General features: G+C 47.1%; 1 protein-coding gene across 1 annotated transcript in view; it reads right to left on the reverse strand.

Annotated features, from left to right (window-relative positions):
- LOC135541702 (fibronectin type III domain-containing protein 3B-like) overlaps nucleotides 1–14,013 on the reverse strand; it is a 159,115-nt gene that overhangs the window by 133,886 nt on the left and 11,216 nt on the right. Inside the window, exon 2 of the mRNA XM_064968014.1 lies at nucleotides 9,460–10,295. The gene's annotated coding sequence lies outside the window, so the exon portion shown is untranslated. The remainder of the gene's footprint in view (nucleotides 1–9,459; nucleotides 10,296–14,013) is intronic.

The raw sequence follows: 14,013 nt of genomic DNA on the forward strand, positions 1-14,013 counted from the left end.
CCCACATACACACACACGGAAACCCCCACACACACAGAAACCCCCCCACACAAACAGAAACCCCCACACACACACAAGGAAACCCACACACACACACAAGGAAACCCACACACACACACAAGGAAACCCACACACACACACAAGGAAACCCACACACACACACAAGGAAACCCACACACACACACACACGCGGAAACCCACACACACACACACGCGGAAACCCACACGCAGAATTCCACACACACACACGCGGAAACCCCCCCACACACACACAAGGAAACCCACACACACGGAAACCCACACAGAAACCCACACACACACAGAAACCCCCAAACGGAAACCCACACACACACATACGGAAACCCACAAATACAGAAACCCACACACACATGGAAACACACACACGGAAACACACACAAACGGAAACCCACACACACACACGGAAACCCCCCCCACACACACACACACACACGGAAACCCACACACACACACGGAAACCCACATACACACACACGGAAACCCCCACACACAGAAACCCCCCCACACAAACAGAAACCCCCCACACACACACAAGGAAACCCACACACACACAAGGAAACCCACACACACACAAGGAAACCCACACACACACAAGGAAACCCACACACACACACAAGGAAACCCACACACACACACAAGGAAACCCACACACACACACACAAGGAAACCCACACACACACACACAAGGAAACCCACACACATACACACAAGGAAACCCACACACACACACAAGGAATCCCACACACACACACACACACACAAGGAAACCCACACACACACACACAAGGAAACCCACACACACACACAAGGAAACCCACACACACACACAAGGAAACCCACACACACATGGAAACCCACACACACGGAAGCTTAAACACACATGTAAACACACACATGACAACCCACCCACACACGGAAACCCACACACACACACGGAAACCAACACACACACGGAAACCCCCACACACACGGAAACCCCCACACACACACACGGAAACCCACACACACACGGAAACCCACACACACACAAGGAAACCCACACACACACGGAAACCCACAGGGAAACCCACACACACACGGAAACACACACACACACACACAGAAACACACACACACACGGAAACACACACACACATACACAGAAACACACACACGCGGAAACCCACACGCGGAAACCCCCCCCCCACACACACACGCGGAAACCCACACGCGGAAACCCCCCCCCACACACACACACGGAAACCCACCCACACACACATGGAACCCACCCACACACACACACAAGGAAACACAGAAACTAACACACACGGAAACCCACACATACAAGGAAACCCACACACACACGGAAAAACACACACACACATGGAAACACACACACACACACACACGGAAACCCACACACACGGAAACCCCCACGGAAACCCCCACACACACACGCGGAATCCCACACACACACGCAGAAACACACACACACACGGAAACCCCCACCACACACACACGGAAACCCACACACAAACAGAAACCCCCAAACACACACACGGAAACCCACACACGAAAACCCACACATACGGAAACCCACAAATACAGAAACCCACACACACATGGAAACACACACACGGAAACCCACACACACGGAAACCCCCACACACACACACGGAAACCCACAAATACGGAAACCCACACACACATGGAAACCCACACACACACACGGAAACCCACACACACACACGGAAACCCCCACACACACACACACGGAAACCCCCACACACACACACACACGGAAACCCCCCCACACACACACGGAAACCCCCCCCACACACACGGAAACCCACACACACACACACAAGGAAACACAGAAACTAACACACACGGAAACCCACACACACACACGGAAACGCACACACACGGAACCCCCCCCCCCCCCCACACACACACGGAAACCCACCCACACACACGGAAACCCCCACACACACACGGAAACACACACACACACACAGAAACACGGAAACACCCACATACGGAAACCCCCCCACACACGGAAACCCACACACGCGGAAACACACACAGAAAAACACACAAACACGCGGAAACCCACCCACACACACACAGAAACCCCCACACACACACGGAAACCCCCACACACACACGGAAACCCCCACACACACACACGGAAACCCCCACACACACACGGAAACCTCCACACACACACGGAAACCTCCACACACGGAAACCCACACACACGGAAACCCACACACACACACGGAAACCCACACACACACAAGGAAACACAGAAACTAACACACACGGAAACCCACACACACACGGAAACGCACACACACACACGGAAACCCACCCCCACACACACACGGAAACACACACACACACAGAAACACGGAAACACCCACATACGGAAACCCCCCCCACACACGGAAACCCACACACGCGGAAACACACACAAACACGCGGAAACCCACACACACACGCGGAAACCCACACGCGGAAACCCAAACGCGGAATCCCACACACAAACAGAAACCCCCAAACACACACACGGAAACACACACACGGAAACCCACACACACACACACACATACATACGGAAACCCACAAATACAGAAACCCACACAAACATGGAAACACACACACGGAAACCCGCACACACACGAAACCCACACACACAAACAGAAACCCCCACACACAAATAGAAACCCCCACACACACACACACACGGTAACCCCCCCCCCCCACACACACACGGAAACTCCCCCCCCACACACACGGAAACCCCCCACACACGGAAACCCCCCACACACGCACACGGAAACACCCCCCCCCCACACACAGAAACCACCCACACACACGTAAACCCCCACACACACGGAAATGCCCCCCCACACACACACGGAACCCCCCACACACGGAAACCCCCACACACAAAGAAACACACACACACACACACGGAACCCCCACACACGGAACCCCCCACACACACGGAAACCCACACACACGCGGAAACACACACACACGCGGAAACACACACACACGCGGAAACCCACACACACGCGGAAACCCACACACACGCGGAAACCCACACACACGCGGAAACCCACACACACGGAAACCCACACATGGAAAAACACACACGGAAACCCACACACACACACACGGAAACCCACACACACGGAAACCCCCCCACACACACACACACACACACACACACACACACACGGAAACCCCCCCCCCACACACACACACACACACACGGAAACCCACACACACACGGAAACCCACACACACACGGAAACCCACACACACACGGAAACCCACACACAATTCCTTCCCTAGTGTACTGTATAAGGGACAGTATTGATTTCCAGAGAGGATAAAAGTCTGATTGGAAAATTCCACAGGAATACAATTATCCACTTGTCTGGAGTGTGTGTGTGTATGTGTGTGCTGTTAGACAGAGAGTCCTGTGTAAGAGTGCCTCTCTAATACAACAATAAACACGAGACACTAAGGTGTCATACACCCACACACTTCCCCACAGATAAAGAGAACATAGTCATTCAGCATACCACAGTCATCACACACACACACACGTCAGCTTGTCACTCCTGACCCGAGGCTTCTCACCCACCTAACAGACTGTCTGACCCACATCAAGTCTCCCTCACATGACAGAGAGGGAGAGAGAGAACTTGTGAGTGTAATGTTTAATGTTGATTTTATTTATTGTTTAATTCACTTTTGTTTATTATCTATTTCACTTGTTTCCTATGCCATATGTTTCCCCTTGAATTGAATTGAGAGAGAGAGGAGAGAGAGAGACTGGAAAGAGAGAGAGAGAGAGACTGGAAAGAGAGAGAGAGAGAGAGACTGGAAAGAGAGAGAGAGAGAGAGAGACTGGAAAGAGACAGAGAGGCAGAGAGGCAGAGAGGCAGAGAGAGACTGGAAAGAGAGAGACGGGAAAGAGAGAGACGGGAAAGAGAGAGACGGGAAAGAGAGACAGAGGGATAGAGAGAGACAGATAGAGACTGGAAAGAGAGGGATAGAGAGAGACAGATAGAGACTGGAAAGAGAGGGATAGAGGGATAGAGAGAGACTGGAAAGAGAGAGAGAGAGACTGGAAAGAGAGAGAGAGAGACTGGAAAGAGAGAGAGAGAGAGACTGGAAAGAGAGAGACTGGAAAGAGACTAAATTTCAACATACCCATTAGGATTTGGCTAAAAATACTTGAATCAGTCAGAGCCCATTGCCCTTTATGGTTGCGAGGTCTGGGGTCCGCTCACCAACCAAGACTTCACAAAATGGGACAAACACCAAATTGAGACTCTGCATGTAGAATTCTGCAAAAAGATCCTCCGTGTACAACGTAGAACACCAAATAATGCATGCAGAGCAGAATTAGGCCGGTACCCACTAATTATCAAAACCCAGAAAAGAGCTGTTAAATTCTATAACCACCTAAAAGGAAGCGATTCCCAAACCTTCCACAACAAAGCCATCACCTACAGAGAGATGAACCTGGAGAAGAGCCCCTAAGCAAGCTGGTCCTGGGGCTCTGTTCACAAACACACCCTACAGAGCCCCATGACAGCAGCACAATTAGACCCAACCAAATCATGAGAAAACAAAGAGAATTACTTGACACATTGGAAAGAATTAACAAAAAAACAGAGCAAACGAGAATGCTATCTGGCCCTACACAGAGAGTACACAGCGGCAGAATACCTGACCACTGTGACTGACCCAAAATTAAGGAAAGCTTTGACTATGTACAGACTCAGCGAGCATAGCCTTGCTATTGAGAAAGGCCGCCGTAGGCAGACATGGCTCTCAAGAGAAGACAGGCTATGTGCTCACTGCCCACAAAATGAGGTGGAAACTGAGCTGCACTTCCTAACCTCCTGCCCAATGTATGACCATATTAGAGAGACATATTTCCCTCAGATTACACAGATCCACAAAGAATTCGAAAACAAATCCAATTTTGAAAAACTCCCATATCTACTGGGTGAAATTCCACAGTGTGCCATCAGAGCAGCAAGATTTGTGACCTGTTGCCACAAGAAAAGGGCAACCAGTGAAGAACACGCACCATTGTAAATACAACCCATATCTATGCTTATTTATTTTATCTTGTGTCCTTTCCCATTTGTACATTGTAAAAACACTGTATATATATAAAATAAATAATATATATATAAATAATATATATAAATATATATATATATATATATATATATATAATATGACATTTGACATTATGACATTTGTAATGTCTTTATTGTTTTGAAACTTCTGTTAATTTTTATTGTTTATTTCACTTGATATATTATCTACCTTACTTGCTTTGGCAATGTTAACACATGTTTCCCATGCCAATAAAGCCCTTGAATTGAATTGAATTGAGAGAGACAGAGAGAGGGATAGAAAGAGAGAGAGACAGAGAGAGGGATAGAAAGAGAGACAGAGAGATAGACACAGAGAGAGACACAGAGAGAGAGAGAGAGACAGAGAGAGGGATAGAGAGAGAGGGATAGAGAGAGAGGGATACAGAGAGAGGGATACAGAGAGAGGGATACAGAGAGAGGGATACAGAGAGACAGAGAGAGACAAAGAGAGACAGAGAGAGAGACAGAGAGAGACTAAAGAGAGACAGAGAGAGACTAAAGAGAGAGAGAGGAGAGAGCGACTAAAGAGAGAGAGGAGAGAGAGACTGTAAAGAGAGAGAGAGAGAAGAACAACTGCAGTGCCTGGGAAAGAAGGAATGAAGGATTGTAAAAAGGGAGACTACATGCACGTATGCATACTGCTGGCGGTTTCCTCCGGCGTGCACGTGGGTGTGCGTGTGTGTTTAAAGTAGAGAGAGGAGCCAAATGCTCGCAGACGAGGTGAGATGACATCACTAGGGCCTGGAGTTTTTCCTAGACCATAACACAACTGAAACATCCCTCACACCATGTGACCTGCCCAGAGAAATCTTCAGGCATTATCAACGACAACAACACTTAAGCCAACTACAGATCAATAGCTAGAGAAACGCACAATCAATCAATCAAACAAATGTATTTATAAAGCCCTTCTTACATCAGCTGATGTCACAAAGTACTGTACAGAAACCCAGCCTAAAACCACAAACAGCAAGCAAAGCAGATGTAGAAGCACAGTGGCTAGGAAATCATCACTCACTGTTCTGACCCCACAAAAGGTATTCAGACCAGGAGAACACACACACACCTTTGTGAGAGACTGGAGAGAGGTGGGTGGAGATAGAGGAGGGGGAGGGGAGAGCGAACAGGGTAAGAATGTTAACTTTGGGGAGAACACACACTCAGAGACAGAGAGGCTCTTTATAGGTGACGGGACTCTCCCAGGATTCCCTGGACTGCCAGCTTTCTGCCACATGTGCAGAGTGTGTGTGTGTGTGTGTGTGTGTACTCGCTCAAAACAGAGTATGCCGTCTCTATACCTACAAGTGAGAGAGAAAGGCTGTGTGTGTGGGGGTATGTGCGTGCATGTTCGTAGTTGTAGTTATTCTGCCCTGTAATTGCAGTAATGATATGTCATCCACAGAGAGGAACTCAGCACGGGTGGGGTGGAATGCCTCCACGCACGCACACACACACACACACACACAGGTCCCTATGTACACTGTGAGAGCTGAGGCCTTGGGGGTAGGCTTTCTGAGAGAGCCTTGATTTAACACCTGAGGAATGAAATAGGAGGACACGCGGGCAGGCACGCACACACACACATTACAACTGTAAGAATGTTGTATAAACAGACAGTACTACATATCATAATATGTCGAAATGTTTACGGTATGGCGGTATATGAACAATGATGTATATGAATATACAATAACAAATGGCCCAATCACATACTTGTATAACTACTCCTCTTATAACTACATTCTGCGATCAACCTTTTAAACCATTATTAATTTCCTTATGAGAAACAATCATGTTGTATTGTTTTTGAATAGTAAGCAGTGAGTGACGTTAGAATGTGTGTGTTGCCAACCTAAGTGATTTCCATGGGTCTTTCTCCATGCTGATTGTTTAATCAAACTTCAACCTAAAACACTTTTCAGCATTTTCATCCATTTCTGATTTCCAGGTCATTTGGGGTCATTTCCACACTGCCATGTAGGGCTGCATGATAGGGGCCAGAAATTAGGAGGCAAAGTGGAAAGCAGCACTGTTGTCATCAACATCGTGCTGCATCTGCTACATTGACCATGCAGACTGAAGAGCGAACGGCAAGTGGTCTCGCGGTCTCAGTGAGAATTGCTACTGACTCCTTGATTTGTCGCTAGATTACGTTTTTGCCGTTGCCGTGACGATGTCACAGCACCAATTTGCCTTGCTGTGGCTCAGCTGCGTTTCCCGACATAGCGTTTTCACCCCCTCTCCCGCCACACACTCCCTCCTCTTGTGCTTCTCTGCCTTGCTGTGGCTCAGCTGCGTTACCCGACATAGCGTTTTCACCCCCTCTCCCGCCACACACTCCCTCCTCTTGTGCTTCTCTGCCTTGCTGTGGCTCAGCTGCGTTACCCGACATAGCGTTTTCACCCCTGCCTCTCCCGCCACACACTCCCTCCTCTTGTGCTTCTCGGCCTTGCTGTGGCTCAGCTGCGTTACCCGACATAGCGTTTTCACCCCCGACATCTCCCCCCTCTCCCGCCACACACTCCCTCCTCTTGTGCTTCTCTGCCTTGCTGTGGCTCAGCTGCGTTACCCGACATAGCGTTTTCACCCCCTCTCCCGCCACACACTCCCTCCTCGTGCTTCTCTGCCTTGCTGTGACTTCTGCTGCTCAGACAGCTTTCCTCTAGTCTGCGACAGAACCTAGTGGGTGAAGTCGCTAAACGGTCAAAACCATAGAAACTATCAGTGGCAAAGCTCCCAAAGGCAGCCTGAAAAGTAACTACATTTGTCTCTTTTACCCCCCAAAAAATCACTGGAGGGGTCTGAAAACTCGCTAAATATAGCGACAAAGTCACTAAACTGGCGTCGTTGAGCAAAACCTTTTTTATTTAAGCAAGTCAGTTAAGATCAATTTCTTATTTTCAATTAACGGCCGAGGAACAGTGGGTAAACTGCCTTGTTCAGGGGCAGAACGACAGATTTTTTACATTGTCTGCACGGGGAATCGATCTTGCAACCTTTCGGTTCCTGGCCCAACACTCTAACCTGCCTCCCCAACTGTGCTCCCTAAGTGACAGGGGATGGCGCTTGGTGAGAGAGGGAGAGAAAGGCTTGGGTGGGTGGAGTCCAGATTGTCATACCTTCATGCCGACCTTCTGCCATACCGGGATATTCGGTAATACCGTCACTGAACACAGGGGGAGCTATTTTCAACCCCCACTGAGCCTTTGTAATCTGAAGGTTAGCAATGCTAACAAGCAGTACAGACATCCCAGCTCATAAAGTTGTTCTAGTCATTAAAAAAATGCTGTAACAAAACAAATACTAGACAGCAAGTCTCTTCATCCAGCAGGGATTCTCTGCTGTTACCAAACAAAGCTTGATTTTAGCAGAATCTAACCACCTAGCTAGCTACTAAATTAGCAAACCAAACACACAGCTGCAGAGCATTTAGCACATTTTAGAGAGTTAACTTAACAGTTAAAAGATATGCAGCTGGCAAACATTTAGTTGTGAATTCCATACTGTCACTAGATCACCTGGCGCGCGCTGTACAACAGTGAGTGACTCACAAGGCTCTGGTCTCTCGTCGTTGTGTGCTTGTAAACAAACACCACGAGACTGGGGACGACCGGTAAGCTTCATTATGAAAAATGATGTGACAGGTGAAATGAAGAACCCCCATATTCTTTATCTCCTAACATATTGCACAAGTTGACTGCACGTATTTACTTAAAAAGTAGCTACAAATATTCAAATGTATAAAAAAAAAAGAGAGCAAACTTTTAACGGTATTGAAAAACCATCCCGTGGCTTTTTCCAAATACCCCGGTATACATTATACTGTATATACGGTATACCGCCCATGCCTAAGGAGATAAACTACTCAAGTAGCAGAGTAAACTATAAAAACAGACATTACCCACGGCGCAGTGTATGACATGTAACAAACCAAACATTGAAATACCGTTGCAGAGGGTAAAGTAAAAAACCCAAACCGGTCTGTACATAAATACCGGTATACAGTAAAATACAGTATTCCACCCAGCCCAAGACCAGACAGACTGTTACATGTTTCTAAGTTGACAGAATCCTGGTTAATCTCCATAGAAGGCAGGAACCTAGGAAGAAACCTAGAGAGGAACCAGGCTCTCTCCTTTCTCCTACTCCCTGTGAATACCAGTCATTCTGTAGATGATTCAGTAGACGGGATGTGTGTGTGCGTGTGTGTTTCAGAAGGCGCTGACTTCAGACGTGTCAGTACCTGGCCCAGGAAATGACAGGATCAGCACTTCTCTCTCTCCTTTTTCCATTTCTCCTCTTTTCCTTCACTCCTCTTTTCCTTCACTCCTCTTTTCCTTCACTCCTCTTTTCCTTCACTCCTCTTTTCCTTCACTCCTCTTTTCCTTCACTCCTCTTTTCCTTCACTCCTCTTTTCCTTCACTCCTCTTTTCCTTCACTCCTCTTTCCTTCTATTTCATTATCTATTCTTTCTTTCTCTCCTCTCACTGTCTCTCAGACATCTCTCTCTCTCTTGTTAATCTCTCTGGGTTCTCTCTCTCCTTCAATCTCCACTCCTCTCCTCTCTCTACTTTGACTCCTCTGAAACAAACACAAAGAAAAGAAGAAAGAGACAACTTTGACACTTGGCGTTTGATTGGCTGAAATAGGCCTCTGCTCTCTGATAGGCTGTGACAGAGTTAGAACGAGGTAGAACGAGGAGGAAGAGAAGTGAAACAGCAGTGTATTCCCATGGCCAGACTGAGTTATATAACACACACACAACGCCTGGACTAAGATAACACTCACACTGCCAGACAAGGACAACTCCCACACACACACACGCACGCACACACACACAAACCAGCATAAACAAGCAGCAGTGTTAGCATTATATTATCAGTCTATAGGCTGAGCAGATGTGTCTTCCAAAGAGCACTCCCTCCCACCTCCTCTTGCAGCTGGCTGGCTCTGTGTGCGTGCGAGTGTGCGCGTGCGAGTGTGTGTGGGGCTGGGCTGTCAGGACCTCTGCTGTGGGTTTACTGCCTCCTGGCCTCCTGGCCCCCTGCCCAGCCACACACAGCTACTGCCACGTAGCTGCTAAGGCCAGCCCAGGGAGAGAGAGAGAGAGAGAGACAATTTACAGCTACAGCGCCACTCCATTCCTGCATCAAAACATACAAAAGAACCACAAACTACAATCACACTGTCGTACGAACTAACTAGGTATGACCAGGCCCCCAGTGTCCGGTCTGGAGCGGGAAGTCACGAGCTCTTCTGGTCGGCTTCCACGTAGCAACCTAGCAGTGCCAAAAGTGCCGGTCTGCCCTAGAAAGCCTATGTAAATTACGATCGCCAGGACAGCCAGACTCTTTTTTTACCCCGATGCCTGCTTTGGCCCCTAAAATGTGTTTATTATGACCAAGTTCAATCCCCACTGTGAATTATTTTAAAGTTCACTACCAATGGAGATACAGTTGAAGTCAGAAGTTTACATACACTTAGTTTGGAGTCATTAAATCAAAATTTTTCAACCACTCCACAAATTTCTTGTTAACAAACTTTAGTTCTGGCTAGTCGGTTAGGACATCTACTTTGCACATGACACAAGTCATTTTTCCAACAATTCTTTGCAAAGATTATTTCACTGTATCACAATTCCAGTGGGTCAGAAGTTTACATACGCTAAGTTGACTGTGCCTCTAAACAGCTTGGAAAATTCCAGATGGCTTTAGAAGCTTCTGTTAGGCTAATTGACATCATTTGAGTCAATTGGAGGTGTACCTGTGGATGTATTTTAAGGCCTAACTTCAAACTCAGTGCCTATTTGCTTGACATCATGGGAAAATCAGCCAAAACCTCTGGAATAAAATTGTAGACCTCCACAAGTCTGGTTCATCCTTGGGAGCAATTTCCAAACGGCTGAAGATACCACGTTCATCTGTACAAACAATAGTACACAAGTATAAACACCATGGGACCACGCAGCCGTCATACCGCTCAGGAAGGAGATGCGTTCTGTCTCCTAGAGATGAACGTACTTTGGTACGAAAAGTGCAAATCAATCCCAGAACAACAACAAAAGGACCCTGTGAAGATGCTGGAGGAAACATGTACAAAGTATCTATATCCACAGTAAAACGTGTCCTATATCAACATAACCTGAAAGGCCACTCAACAAGGAAGAAGCCACTGCTACAAAATACCATAAGAAGCCAGACTATGGTTTGCAGCTGCACATGGGGACCAAGACCGTACTTTTTGAAGAAATGTCCTCTGGTCTGATGACACAAAAATAGAACTGTTTGGCCATAATGGCCATCGTTATGTTTGGAGAAATAAGGGGGAGGCTTGCAAGCCGAAGAACACAAATTATGTGACTATATTGAAGCAGCATCTCAAGACATCAGTCAGGAAATTAAAGCTTGGTGGCAAATGGGTATTCCAAATGGACAATGACCCCAAGCATACTTCCACAGTTGTAGCAAAATGTCTTAAGGACAACAAAGTCAAGGTATTGGAATGGCCATCACAAAGCCCTGACCTCAATCCTGCAGAAAATGTGTGGGCAGAACTGAAAAAGCGTGTGCGAGCAAGGAGGCCTACAAACCTGACTCAGTTACACCAGCACTGTCAGGAGGAATGGACCAAAATTCACCCAACTTATTGTCAGAAGCATGCGGAAGGATACCCGAAACGTTTGACCCAAAGCTACCAAATACTAATTGAATGTATGTAAACGTATGACCCACTGGGAATGTGATGAAAGAAATAAAAGCTGAAAAAAATATAATAGTAATAATAATAATCGCTCTCCACTATTATTCTGACATTTCACATTCTTAAAATAAAGTGGGGATCCTAACTGACCGAAGACAGGGAATTTTTTACTAGGATTACATTTCAGGAATTGTGAAAAACTGAGTTTAAATGTATTTGGCTAAGGTGTATGTAAACTTCCCAACTTCAACTGTATATGGGTTTGACCAATCAGATCTCTCTTTCCCACAAATGCCTTCTGTTGATGTTTGCAGTCACACACCCTTGCCTTTTCATCCCCGTCCTCATCTTATCTTCCTCCTCCTCTAGCTCTTCATTCCTCTCCCAATCCCACAGCTCCAGAGCCAGAGCCATATGTAGCCCAAATTGAGGCATTGATCCTGGGGAGAGCTCTATGTGAGCCCCCCATACACCCTGGATCTCAGGAGCTCAGACAGACCTACCCTTACTGAGACCAGGGGTGAATATAAAACACACACAGGCCACAGGCTCATGCACACTCCATCATATGGAAATTCACCAAGTCCAAGTGCACATACACAACACAGCACCACACCACAGCACAGCAGACGGAACATCAACATGATTTATTGACTGTTATTTGTAATGATGTGGGGTCAATGATCATAAGGGGTCTGACAAACAGTTAGGGTCAGGGGTTAAGGGTTGGGGTTAGAGATCAAGGTGAGCATGATGTCTAAGCAAGCTTGCTTTGCCAAGCCCCTCCCTCTTCGATGGCAAACAGGAAACAAAAAAATGGCTCTGTTCACATCTCCCACCCTCCTTCCCTCCCCCCCTTCCATCCCACCCTCCTCCTTACCCTCCCTCGTCCCCACTCACCTCCAAAACATGATTCTCTCTTTTCTGACCTCTTCCCCTCTCTCCCTTTTCCTTTCCTCCCCCTTTCTTATCATCAGGGAGTGAAAGAGGAAGGGACAGAGTGAAAAGAAGAGGGAGAGAAGGAGAGGGGGAGAGCAGGGGGAAGGGTGTTGGGTTGAATTTGTTCCTGCTAAATCATCCCACATGGTTGAGCGTGCTTAGTTTAAGCAAACACTGCTACTTCCTCCTCATCAGAAGCAACACACACACAGACATGCAGACACAGACATGCAGTCAGACGCCTTGACCTATGCAATGGCAGCTCAAGCCCTCAAATACAGACACACAAACCCCAGCCCCCACCAACACAACACACACATACTCAGCCCCTATCATGGCATAGACATACACTGTACTCCACCACAGCTTCTCTCTCCACTCTGAGGGTTAAAGGGGAAGGTCACCCCAAAACACCTCTGGGCCCTTTATAACAATTGCCTGACCATTTTCCATCAACCCAGGCCGTTTTTAGGTCCAATGTTTACGTATTTAGATTTCTGTATTTTTACGTAAAAATGCTACATTTCCCGAAATCACCAAAAATGCCCCTGTCAGATCAGACAGATCACTCATTTCCTGCCTGAATATGATGTTGATACAGCACCTGAAGTCATTCACCAGATGCGGTTGTTAGTGTGCAGTGATCATTTTGTGGGACAAAGCTCCAGCCATTCAAGGTTAGTTAGCCACCTAACTAGCTAGCTAGCATCCTAACACCTGTTGCTAACATTAGTCACTACAGGTCATTTAGGACCCTATTTGTTTGTAATTCGCAGGTTTTTTGTTTGGTACTCTAACGGTAATGTCATCCTGTCCTACTGACGGTTTGGTTTTTATTTGGCTTTGTGATGGAATTCCCTTTTCCATAACGTTACTTACACAATACTGATAACAATTCCGTTACTCCACACTAAATAGACGGTAGACCGTACCGTTACTCCACACTAAATAGACGGTAGACCGTACCAGTACTCCACACTAAATAGACCGTAGACCGTACCAGTACTCCACACTAAATAGAAGGTAGACCGTACCAGTACTCCACACCAAATAGACGGTAGACCGTACCGTTACTCCACACTAAATAGACGGTAGACCGTACCGTTACTCCACACTAAATAGACCGTAGACCGTACCATTACTCCACACGAGGTAGACG

The sequence above is a fragment of the Oncorhynchus masou genome, chromosome 6, assembly GCF_036934945.1.
Source record: "Oncorhynchus masou masou isolate Uvic2021 chromosome 6, UVic_Omas_1.1, whole genome shotgun sequence".
In the NCBI taxonomy this organism is placed as follows: Eukaryota; Metazoa; Chordata; class Actinopteri; order Salmoniformes; family Salmonidae; genus Oncorhynchus; species Oncorhynchus masou.